The sequence below is a fragment of the Heterocephalus glaber genome, unplaced genomic scaffold (genome assembly GCF_053883595.1).
Source record: "Heterocephalus glaber isolate CG9 unplaced genomic scaffold, H.glaber_assembly_v1.0 deba00001600, whole genome shotgun sequence".
Lineage (NCBI taxonomy): Eukaryota > Metazoa > Chordata > Mammalia > Rodentia > Bathyergidae > Heterocephalus > Heterocephalus glaber.
In genome coordinates, this window is record NW_028258372.1 from 24587765 (window position 1) to 24601168 (window position 13404).

General features: G+C 36.5%; 1 pseudogene; it reads right to left on the minus strand.

Moving 5' to 3' along the window:
* Nucleotides 1-6879: 6879 nt before the first annotated feature.
* Nucleotides 6880-8621, minus strand: LOC101697432 (vacuole membrane protein 1 pseudogene; annotated as a pseudogene).
* Nucleotides 8622-13404: the final 4783 nt, after the last annotated feature.

The following is a 13404-nucleotide window of genomic DNA, read 5'->3' on the forward strand; positions in this document are numbered from 1 at the left end:
AAATTATTAGTTAATGTTTTTTAAATGTTTTGTGAACAACAAATAATTTTTCATGCTGTGCCACAACTTTTTTCATAATATGCAGTAGTAAAAGTTAGTATATGTTTGCTGGGCAATAGTGACACTTTTGTAATAAAAAACACCTATGGAAAAACATCTGAGTATTTTGCTCCTTAAAATATGAATTAATTTCATAGGAATTAAGAAAACTTAATAAGCTAAACATCTCATAGAAATTGTTCAGTAGTTCACGAAGCGAATGTTTCCTCTGATGTAAAAGGATAATTTCCAATAATGCTTAATGAATTGAAGAAAATTATGATGTTTTCTCTCGCAAGGATGCTGCTAAATTTCTAGGCTTACATGCTTATTGCTTGCCCTCAGCACTTCCCACATCTGTTTCCTCTCACTAACCCCTATCTTCGTGAAGCAGCAGAAAGTTAGCTTAGACACATGTATTTGCCACTTGAGTTCACATGCACATGCTTATGCACACAAACAGAGCATCACTCTTGAAGGTTATTACTAAAAATCAAAATTAAATTTGGATTAGGAAAGCTATCTCTTTAAAGGGGTAATATTTGTTGCTTGAACTTCCAAGAATCAGTGTTTTTGCTGTTTCAAGTGATTACTTGCTTCAAGCAGTTTCATTAGTGGGAATATTGTGGGCTAATTTTAATGCTATCAATTATCTATCTATCTATCTATCTATCTATCTATCTATCTATCTATCTATATCTATCTGTCTTCAAGTCCCCAATGTCCACATTCAGACTTCATTCATCTGAGGACTGTTCACATACAGAAAGGAATCGGATATGAGAATGATAATTATTTTTTCCTATGTCAGTTCTTAGAAGAGCAAAAAACACAGGTCATAATATTATACAATTGACTTCTCAGAAAGTCCTTTTAGCTCTCACCTCAAAGTCCATTTTTTTAAGTGCAGCTCTAATTACTGTAGTTTTCTAGATTTTAAAGCAGAAATTTAGAAAAAAAAGTAGAACCTCCAAAGAATGTTCAGGATGGGAGATGTTCTAAGAACCACCACACTGAGTACAGGAGAAAGTTATAGCTTATGACAAAGATAAAGAAAAATAAGAGTAAAATAATTTTTAAAAATTCAAGAAAACATGACTCTACCCTTCACTGGACCTCAAAAACACTTATTTGGAAGAAGTTATAATTAATGATCATGAGTCAAGAAGACAGTAAAGTTCTGTACTCTGATTAAGAAGATCAGATAGTAACAATTTAGAAATAAAAAATACTTGTAATATTTCAGGTATGAGAGATTTGTTTTCATTTGAAAGAAAGTATATTCTAGCAATGTCAGGCCCCTGAAATGGTCCTTTGTAATTATGACTAAAGCCACATCAACCACAATTCTTGAAGTGTTTTCAGTCTAATGGGACATGTGAAACATAATATTGTGATAACTGAAAATATAAGTAAATATCAATATAGCCTTGACATAAAGAAGAGAATAATTTGGTCAGTTAAGGATAGCAAAGACTTTGTATAGGAGAGATTATTAAACAGAGTCTTGGAGGAATAATAGATGCAGGCAAAAAAGAAATATAAACCACAAGATTTAAATAAATATTTACAGTTTTGTCTCATTTATTTCCTTTTTGTATTACCCATCACCTCAGTGAGAGTTGTTACTATAATGGAAGAATGAAGTAGAAGAGACATTATTGCATAAATGGTTCATGCAGTCATGCATACTTGCTCCATCCATTCAGTCTTCTCTTTATTCATCCATCCATCCACTCAAGGAGTTAGTGGGAAAATGATTAAGGCATGTTACTGGAACAGGCTGGAACATGTCCAGGATGATGGTCTGCTGTCCAGAAGAAGTCTCAATCCAAAGAGACTTGTGATTGTTCTCCATACCATAGCCAAATCAGTTATTTGAGCTGAGAAAATTTAATTACTTTATTTCTAACTGTGATTATCACTGGTCATTCCTCAGATTTTTTTTCCCTATTATATATTCTGAGGCTTTGCCAAATTCTCGCTAAAATACTGTCAGTGATCCAGACCACTCACTAACCTCACTGAACTACAAAATGGGGCTTCCATCAACCTAGAAGTGCCGGTGGTGGTCTGAATGGAAAAGTACCCATCATCTCTACCAAGTCAGCTGGGAGTGTAAAGAAATCAGGGGTCCACTTAAAAAGTGGCTTCTAATTATTCTTTAAAATTTCAAAATATCAGGAAGTCTTCAATGTTTCCCCATCCTCTCTCCTTTAGTTTCTGTGACCTCTGAGCTCCCATACCATTTGTGTATGTTCTTATTAAAATTTATTACATTGTAAAATAACTGTTTATCTTTGTGTTTGAATTTCTCCCAAATTGTAAATTCTCAGAAAATATGTCTTTTTTTGATTTTGCACCTGCAGAACCTAGCCCCATACTGGGATTAAAATAAGCTTTAAATACATTATTGTTGAATAACTAAGGCCTCTAGTTATGAACAAGAGAAATAGAGTGAAACAGCCTGACAGAGCCCTAGCACTTAAGTAATGGAAATTTTCTGTAAAGAGGTTATGAGTAGGACAATAGTGGGAAATCATGACAGAGAAAAGAATGAGGTCCTTAGACATGAAAGTGATTTGGAACCATAGTTAGGTGGTTGAATTATTTTTCAGAAGAGAATCATAAATGTTTTTGACCAGTAAGTCACATGAGAGTATGTTGACCTTTTAGAAGATAACTGAATGCCCTGCAGCTGATGGGTTTGATTCAGGTGAGATTGAAGAACAAGAGGTGCTTAGTGGCTGCATTAAGCAGTGGGAGTGAAGATGGATAACAGGAAATACTGTCTTTAAAAGGGAGAAATTAACAACATGGATGTGGTGGGTGAGTCATTGATTCATCTGTGGAATTGAAACCTCAATAAACCTGAATATAGGAATAAAAAATATCACAGAAGTATGTAATGGAATGCAGTACACATTTGGTAATATGGTAAACACTGGAATGCTGCCACTGGTTCTTCCACTTTTCAAATCAATGGAATATAGACAGTCTTCAGGTTTGGACTTCCCTAACTGGTGGGTTTTGTTACATCATGCAGGATGCATTGACCACCTCTCTTCTGACATAAGTCTGGGAGTAATTAAGGAAGCTATCAGGAAGTTGAATCTACTTACTTGAATCCTTAAACAGTTTAAACAGTAGTAGCAATAGTTCTTCCCTAAATGTCTTGTAGAATTCAGCAATGAAGGCATCAGGGCCCAGGCTTTTCTTGGTTGGTAAGTTTTTAATTACATTTTCAATTTCGTTGATTGACATTGGGTTGTTTAGAATTTTTAAGTCTTCTTTGTTCAACTTTGGTAATTCATGTGTATCTAGGAATCTGTCCATATCTTCTGTGTTTTCCATCTTATTGGCATATAGGTTCTTAAAGTAGGTATTGATGATCCTCTGGATTTCTGCTGGGCCAATGTAATTTCATCCTTTTCATTCCTAATTGCATGGATTTGGGCTTTTTCTTTCCTTTTCCTGATAAGGTTGGCTAAGGGTTTGTCAATTTTGTTGATTCTTTTGAAGAACCAACTCGGCTTCATTAATTTTTTTTTTTTGTATCATTCTCTTAGTCTCCATTGCATTGATTTCTGCTCTGATATTTATAATTTCCCCCCTTGTATGAACTTTGGGTTTGTCTTGCTCTTCTTTTTCTAAAAGCTTGAGGTTCAGCATCAGGTTGTTTAATTGGGCTCTCTCTGTTTTCCTGATCTTAGTATGCACTGCTATGAATTTCCCTCGTAAGACTGCTTTCACTGTGTCCCATAGATTCTGATATGGTGTATTGTCATTGTCATTTAATTGAAGGAACTGTCTGATTTCTTCTTTAATTTCCTCTGTGACCCATTGGTTATTCAGAAGTGTGTTTTTCAATTTCCATGTGTTCATGAAATTTTTGCAGTTTCTTTTGATATTAATCTCCAATTTCATCACACTATGGTCTGATAATATACAGAGGATAACTTCAATTCCTTTGCACTTGCTTAACCATGTTCTATGAACAAGTGTATGGTCTAGTTTGAAGAACGACCTGTGTGCAGCCAAAAATAATGTGTATTCTGATTTTGTAGGGTGGAACACTCTGTAAACATCTGTTAAGTCCATTTGTTCAAGAGTTTGGTTGAGTTCTAATATTGCACTGTTTATTTTCTGTCTAGTTGATCTATCTATTTGTGGCAGTGGGGTATTGAGATTTTCCACTACTATTGCTTTAGTGCTTATTCAATTTTTCATGTCAGTTAATATTTGTTTTATATAGTTGGGCACACTAGTATTTGGTGCGTATATATTTATGATTGTCATATCTTCCTCTTGGATTGTTCCCTTTACAAGGATATAGTGACCTTCTTTGTCTCTCTCAGTCAGTGCTGGTTTGAAATCCATTTTATCTGCAAATAGGATAGCTACTCCTGCTTTTCTTTTGGTTCCTGTCACATATAGTATTGTTTTCCAACCTTTAATTTTCAGTCTATGAGTTTCTTTTTGAATTAAGTGTGTTTCTTTTATGCAGCATATTGTTGGATCTTGCTTTTTGACCCATTCTACCAGTCTTATTTCTTTTGATTGGTGAATTGAGACCATTAACATTGATGGTTATAACTGATATGTATGGACTTATCCTTGTCCTGACCTCTTCTTTTTGTTGGATTCTCCCTCTTTGCATTTTTTTTTTGCTTAAATTATTTAATTCATACATTTTAGGTATACAATACATTTACCTTTATCATTGGGTGCTAGTACCTGTACATGATGTACCTTGGTTCTTATTTTTTCCCCATTACCTGTGCGCCCTTCACCCCCTCCATGGTTCCCTATTTACATAGACTTTGCTTCCATTTTTTTCTTTTTCATAATTTTTCCTTTCGATTCTTTCCTTACCCCTTCCCCTCCAACTTCTCCTACCCCTTTGGACCTTTTCTTCCAATTTCAAATTATCAGTTATTCATTTTAATCATTTTAATCCTTATTTACACTTTCAGTTTCTCATGGTAGAGAAACGATTTGGTAGTTACACATTTGTGTTCTATTTATTTCACTTAAGAGTTTGGCCTTACTATGCATCCATTTAGCTATAAATGTCTCTAGTTTCTCTTTCTTTATGGCTCAGTAGTACTCCATTTTATTAAAAAACCCACATCTTCTTTATCCAATCTCAAGTTGATGGGCACTTGGACTGTTTCCAAGGTTTAGCTATTATGAACTGTGCTGCTATACACATGGGTGCACATATATCACTGTGGTGTGATTCTTTTAATTCTTTTGGGAAGGTACCCAGCATCCTCCTTTGCATTTAATTTTTGTCTTACCTGATGGATTCTTTCTGTTGGGCTTCTTGGGGTTGTGATTCTCATTGTCTTTTCCTAAGATATTGTTTACAAGTTTTTGGAATGCTGGTTTGGAATTCATGAAGTTCCCCTGGTGTTCTTTTTCATGAAAATATCTTATTTCTCCATTAATTTTAAGATAGTTTTGCAGGGTACATCAATTTGGGTTGGAGATTATTTTCCTTTAGGTCTTGAAATATGTCACTCCAGGCTGTTTTTGCTTAAGGGTTTGTATTGAGAAGTCTGCTGTGATTCTGGTAGTCTTTCATTTGTATGTGATTTGTTTCTTTTTTTGTCCATTAAGTTTATTGGTATATTTTAGGTATACAATACAGTTACATTAAACATTGGGATCATTTGCCTTCACTTGGTATATCTTGGTTCTTATTTTTTCCCCATTTCCCTGCCCTTCCTTCACCCCTTTGCCCTTCCCTATCTACAAAGTCTTTGTTTCCATTTTCTTCCTTTTCTCATATTTTTTTCTTTTTCCTTTTCTCTGATTTGTTTCTTTTCTCTAACTGCTTATAGTATTTTGTTCTTTTGTTGGGTTTCTGGAATCTTAACTATTATATGTCTAGGTGTAGATTTTTTTGATCATGGCTAGTTGGAGTCCTATATGCCTTACTTATTTGTATATCGAGTTCTTTTCCCCTGCTTGGGAAGTTTTCTGCCATTACTTCTGTGAACACTTTTTTTTATGTCTTTTGCCCTCTCTCCTGTTTCTTCATTGACTCAGATTAGTCTTATGTTACTCTTCTTTGCATTATCTAGGAACTGCTGGATTGATTTCTTGTGGTCCCTTACTATTTCTAAGAAATTTTTCTTTTCCTGGTGATTAATTGCAATCCTATTTTCTATATCTGAAATTCTGTCCTCACATTGGTTCATTCTGTTGCATAAACTTTCTTTTTTATTTTTTGAATGATCAAAGATGTCTTTATAAAGTTTTTTCATGACTTCATTCTAAATACACAGAATAAAAAATGGTGTCAGCTCATTCATGAGACACCAAGCAGATTTTCCTTATACTGTCTCAGAATTTAAAGATAAATTTCCTCAGAGGGTGTGCAATGCATCATAAAATGACCTTTTTTTGAGGGTGGAAGGGGAAGAACTGGGCAGGATGGCATATTAAATTGTACCATGACAGACATGCAAGACTGTTATCCAATCTGTAGAACTTATATACATTTTGATGACTTAGAAAAACAAAGCAATCATTTGTGTCAAGCCTAAAAAGCTTGACATATGTAATATACTTAGGAAATTTTGGTGTGGCAAGAATTCTCTAATTGTACCATACGGGCCTTTTTAAAGTAACAGAAGACCAGTTTCTCATAAGTTTGTGGCTGAACATCACACTCCAGCCTAATGAAACACAAGGTGGGTTTAACCAAGGTGGAGACCTCACTTTACCACACACAGAAAAGGTGTTTCAGTGCAAAACAGGGACTAAACTGCTTTCAGGGTGTCTTTAATTGATACTGGTTGGAAAAGGGAATTTTCCTTCCTGATGTGGAGTCCTCCCAATTTAAGGCAGAACCCATCCACTACAACTGCTGCAGTTAACACCGGCTTTTTGCTTATTTAGTCTTCTCCTCTAGTTCAACCCCTGCTGAATTCCTTTGGCATAACTCTGTGCCATGGAGTTAATGATAGACAGGACAAAATAACACACCATCACAACCACCAACTTCTCAAACATCCAGAACAGCCAGTTTTCTCCCTGGGGCACACCCGCCTCACTCTTGTGGTGCAGCTTCTGCTGCTGGGCCTTGAGGTATTCCTGGAAGGGTTTCTGCAGAGATGGACCTATGCCAGGGACAGCACCAATGAAAGCCACCATCTGCTCCATGATGTGCTCGCTGAATGTTATAATAACAAAGATTTTCTGGATATGCATTTTAATTACTGCTTTTCCAATCAGGGTTGCACCAAAGAAGGTCCAAAAAGGTATAAGAAAATGTCCACATGTTATTCCAGCAAGATCAAATAGAGGATTTGGAATAGAAGCACAGGCCAATATTCCAAAAAATCCAACCTTCTATATGAGTCTCTGAACCGCCATTTTAGCTCCTGAGGGAAAGTCTCACATGCAGGCCTCAATCCTAACTTTAGAGATGATACTCCACTGTAGGGAACAGGGGAAGGGGATGTTACCAGAACCTCTGCAGTGAGTCCTGGTCTCCTGCAAGCCATGGCATTACACAGCGAATTACAGGAAAGGTAGAAAAATGAGACTGAGAAGAAGCTGAGCTTTGGGTCTGATCAGTGCTGCTCAGGGCAGCAAAGATGAAAGCCCCCAGCTTACTCCACCTTTTATTCAGTACTCAGTACATCGGGAGAAACAAAGTGTAACAAGTGACTTGCAGAGAGTTCAGTACATCCTGCGTAAATAAGATGTAACAATCCAAGAACAAGGAGGAACTGAGTAGATGTTTGCTCCTCCCAGGATGTTTTCAGCTCCCAGGATGTTTCTTGTCCTGGAGAATCCCAGCATCACCGGATCATTGAGGTCTCAGTTGTGACCAGAGGCCAAAATGCAATTGTGTCTCGGAATTCCATAGCTGGGCTGTAGGCAGGAGAACTAGGCTAACCAAATGATTTTTCCCTAAAATTATGTAGCATTGCTCCCGACACTCCACAAGGAAATGGTTCCTTCCCTGCCCTATTCATCTGGACAAATAATCTGATCAGGATAGGGTGGTTCAGGGAAATTAACTGAATTGCATTCATAAGCAGCTAATGTAACTGAAGCTATGTGTGGGCGCAGATAAAGCAGAAAAGTGTGCAGCCCTGTTCCAAGCCCCACAGAAGACAAAATTCCCAAGCCTATCTGGTAGGCATACAGAAGAAATTGTTTCTCTATACACTTCACATACTGTTGATGGGCAACTTCAACATAATACGCAGCTAGATGCACAGCAAAGAGCAGTAAAAGGTACACCTCAATGCTTTGACAATGCCATAATTTTGAGGTCCATTCCTTTAAGATTGCAAGGATTTCCAGAGAAAAATACTGCAAGGTAATGAGTGGTTGTCTCCACAGGACAATATTCTGCCTTTCTCCCCAATCCCTCCTCTTCTTTTTATTCATTGAAGAGGGGTCTGTGAAATTTCCATTGTGTTGTTCTTTGTTCATTGCTACATGTCTCTGGCCACAATTTTTTCCATTTCTTTTGGAAATGAATCTGCCTTTTCATTTATCAGTAACTCTTGAGGAGCCCCTTGGACCCCGGCTTCTCTGGATCTCTGTTGCATGAACTTTCAATGGCATTTTAATCTCCTGGAAATCTGTTTGCATCTGTTTTATGGATTCCATTTGTTTCCTATGTTGGGATTCTATCATGTTCCTCAGATCCCCTACTTTTTTTATCTGTGTGCTTTAGATTTATTAATCACCTCTTGCACTATGGACACAATCTCTGTTGTTATCTGAGAAATTATTTCTGATTTCACTTTTTTCAGATCCTCTTTCTTTGTCAGTTCCGGGAGTCCAGGTGGTTGAGGATCAGGGTTGCTTGCCTTTGAAAAGTCTGGTTTTGAGACTTGTTTATGTGTCTTCTCATTTCAACAGGTGCAGCCTGCTGTGCCTTTGTTGAGGCAATTTTTTGCTCATCCAGTAGTCTTCAATTCTCAGCAAGCCACCTAGCTGTCTTTTCTGTGCTGCTCACCACTACACCAATTCCTGTGTTCAGAATGGTGGCCTTCTGGGTCCCTGAGGTGATTTATTATCTGGGTGAGGTTCTGGCTGAGGTCTGAACATACCAGGGATGGTATGTAGGCATGCCTCTGGCTAGGATCTACCCCTCTAAGTAGCTATTGTCTGGGAGGGCCTCTGGCTTGGGACTGCACCCCAGTCCTTGGTGTCTGAGCAGGCTTCTGGCTAGGATCTGTGTGCACTTATGGATGGTATCAGGACGGGCCTCTGGCTGTTGCTTGTGTGCCTCTGTAGCTCTTTTCGAGGTGGGCCTTTGGATTCATCCTGTGGGCCCAAGCATCTTGGATTAGGGCAGTATCCTGGCTGGACCTGCCTGCAGCCATACTGCTCTGGTCCACACTGGCTTCTTGTTGGGATCTCCTTTGCCAGTCAATCTTATTTGTAAACTTAACTGAATTGAGACATTCTTGGAGAGGTGATTGGGTCATGCAGGTGCCACACTCATTAGTGAGTTGATCCACTGATGCTTTTAGCTGAACATGCTGTTAGAAGTGGGCACAGTTAAAGGAGATGAGTTACTGAGACAGTGTTGGAGGGTATATGTCTCACTGGTACATTTCCCTGTGCTGTACTTCTTTGGTACTCGAACAGAGCAGTTTTGCTTCCCATACGCTTTCACAGAGATGTTTCTGTTTGAAGTCAGCAGGCTATGGACTGAACCCTCTAAAACCATGATCAAAATTAAATCTTTCCTCTTATAAATTGTGTTAGGAATTTTGTCTCAGTGAGACAACAATGGCAAACCATACCAATATACACGCAAACCATGATGGACAAATATTAGATTCAATGACTCCTTACTATTCCAAATTCGATTCACTACATATTTTAATATGTTATATACCCAACTTGTCTCTACTTACTTCATTTGGAGCTAAATTATGAAATCTAGAATACTCAGACTTTGTACATAAATACTGATTGAATTTAACTGATATGCTGGAAACAAAAGATTATTACATGATTGGCTAATTTCAGAGTTAAAGAGATTTCTAAGATATCCTAGAAAGAGTTTATGTAATAGACGTCCTTGTGAAAACTTCCTATCACTTAATGACCACATCTGTTGCAAAGTAAGTGTGGTGACCAGCTTCTCTGTTCTACCCAAGGCTGTCTTGGTTTTACCACATATCTGGAGTTCCTACTAGGTCCTGGCTAGACAGGGTCACTGCACTTTAGAATATTTGTGGGATGAAGAAATATACAAAAGAAGTATTATGCTTATTAATTTCAGAAATTCAATCCTCAGATGGTGCATTAGTGTATTTTCTTATGTTATTTATTACAGAGGAAGTCAAATCTGAATTGTAAGGGACACATCATGTGTCATTTTAAAAAATGTGAATAGATCTATGGGCTCTCAGAGATTGGTAAAACTAAGATCAGAACAATGATCACTAGAAGAATTAATTATTGATGACATTAAACTAAGCTTAACACATCGGCTTGTAGTACCATCCCACTACTGAGACTAGAAATACTTGAATTCCTTGGTGAAGAGCACTGAGGTTCTTTATGTATTCATATTGTTGTTCCCAGGCCCCTTCTTCCTGATATTTATCTAATCATGTATGTAAATTTATTAAATTTGAGCTAGTTTTGGCATGAAAGTTATATTGTGTCTTCAGGGTATTTGCATATTTGTTTCTTCATAGATGCTCTTCCAGTGATTTATGCATTCTTTTATCCAATATTCATTCATCAAATTATTATAAGTTTCTGCCCCATGCAAGGCACTGCCTAGGTACTGAGATACTGCAATTAAGAGAACACGTAAATGTTTATATTCTAAAGAGGCTATGAAACATAAATAAATGGACAGTATACAAAATGAATAAATGTATAATAGGTTAGATGGGAAGTGCTAATGGAGATTAATAAAACATGAATGAAGTGTTTGTAAAATGGTCAAGAGGGTTAAATGATGCTATTTAAATATGGTAATTAGGGAAACCTGTTTGGGGAGCAATGTAATAAATAACTAAAGAAAATGGGAGAGCATGACAAGAATTAAAATGCCTCAGCTAAGGTTATAGCAAGTTTAACGTTCTTGAGACAGGACTTGAGTTTTTAAATTCCACAAAATGCAAAATGGCTGGTGTAGTGAGGAATGGTCAGAGATTCATGGCAGAGGATGAGATAAGAACTGGGAAGGAGGTATATGTAGGCTTTGGTGGGTGCCAGAGCTCACTGGGCTATTTCAGTCATTCCAAAGATTTTGTCTTCTCTTCTGAGTGACTTGGAAGTTTTGATCAGTTTTGGGGTGGGGATGTTGTGAAGAGAAACAATATGACATAACATACATTTTAACAGTATCATTCTGGCTGCTGTACTGACAACAGACTGAAGAGACAGTAGGTCAGGGCAAGACCAGTCAAAAGACTGTTGCAATAATCCAGATGAGATAAATCAATTCCTCAGTCAAATGATGGAGCAGTAGAAGTGGTAATGGGTTTTTTTGGTGGGACCATTGGATTTATCAAGGAATTAGAGGTAAAATATAAATAAGAGAAAGTGAATACTCCAAGGTCTAGTCTGGGAAACTGAAGAAAAAAAAAGACAATGGACTAATCCTATAAACCCTAAATTAATGGTGCTCCATGGGGGTGATTTCTTATAATCTCATTTATTGTATTCCATGAGCAATACAATTTTCTTTATATCTAAATTCTTGGGAAGAAGGCACTGTAGTAGAGACTTCAAGAACTTATACAAGAAACTTTGCTATTAACTTCAGGAGCAATTGTGTCCTTTAATATTAGACATATTAATTTTAAATCTAGCTAACAGAGTATTTTATTCTTCCAAGTTCAGCCATCAATCAGTTTACATTGGCTTTTAATTTTGTGTTTCCAAACAGAAGATTGTCTTTGTGATTTGTTGACTGTATTAAACTTCACTACTAAAAATTATGTTTGTTGAGATAGCCAGCCAAAAAGACATACAAAACAAACAGGAAATCACCCTTCAATCCATGCTAGGATTCAAAGTTTAGAAAATTTGCTCATTACCTATAAATTTCACAATATACTAATATCCAAAGGGAGTTTAGATGTGTAGTTGTATTTTCTTTTCATTATCATCCATATTAAGTACTATATTGAATGAATACCTTGACAAATGACACATGGAAGAGGTACTAACAATCAGAAAGATGACTTTTTGACTCTCTACAATAGAGCTTTTTTTGTAATGAATATGCCCCATCCCTGATGATTGTATTGAAGTTTATTTAGATTTGTTTTAACTCTTTAAGAGCTATACATATCATTTCTATGTAACATTGTTAACCTTGGTGAAGCCTTCAAGTGATTCGAAATTTATGCAATAAACCAGAATCTTTTTTGTTCTAAAAAGGTCTCCATTAGATTTCTTATAAATCAAAGCCATTGCCTGGAATAGAAGATAAACATAAATCCAACCTCTTCAGAAAGTGAAGTAGAATGATGTGTTTTAAAAGTTTTGCCAGCATGTATTGCAGTCTTGGAGAAACCCAACCATAAGCAGATTCTATCTTCCTAAAAATAGTGGCCCAATATTTCTTAGAATGAATTTTAAGTAGCAATAAAATAAAAGATGAAAGATCTATAAACTATGAAGCACAGGGCATAGAATCATGAATCTCATTCACATAAGTTATGCAAGAAAACCTTTTACAATTTGTCTGTATAACATGAATTCTCTAATTTTCCCTACTTAACATGTTTTACTGGTACAAGGATCTGTAAGTTATCAATTAAATGATTTTATGGTCTTTTCAGAAGACTGTTCAAATACTCAGTGAGATTATTTGTGACATGGTCCAAGTGAGAGTCTTGAGACCAGATGGCACACTTTGCTTGTTTGTTTGTTTGCTTTGTAATGATAAAAAGACAAAACCTTTTGCCTTCTTAATCCTTGTAAATGTATTATCCACCCTTGGTAAGTTTGTCTACCGCCTAGTGCACAAGAATTAGTCTCATAAGTAGTAAAATTATGGAAAATTACTGGATGCTTCATCTTCTTACTTTACATATATTAAGCAGTAGCTTATTCTGTAGATTTTATCAAGCTAATTTTTCTCCATAGCATCCAGTTATATTCAGTTTGAACATTTGTGCCAGAGTCAGCACTGTTTCTGGGACATTATAGGTTTGAATTGATTCAGTTAATGACTACCTACCTTGATCAGAGTGCTCATGTCAGGTTATATAATATGCACTTAGGACACCAACATTAAAGTATATTTTGAAAAATAATTTGCTGAGTTAATCCAAACTGGTAATCATGCTGCTCTAAAATGAGACATCATATGGTTCTTAATTTTGTTCCATTCCAAGACTT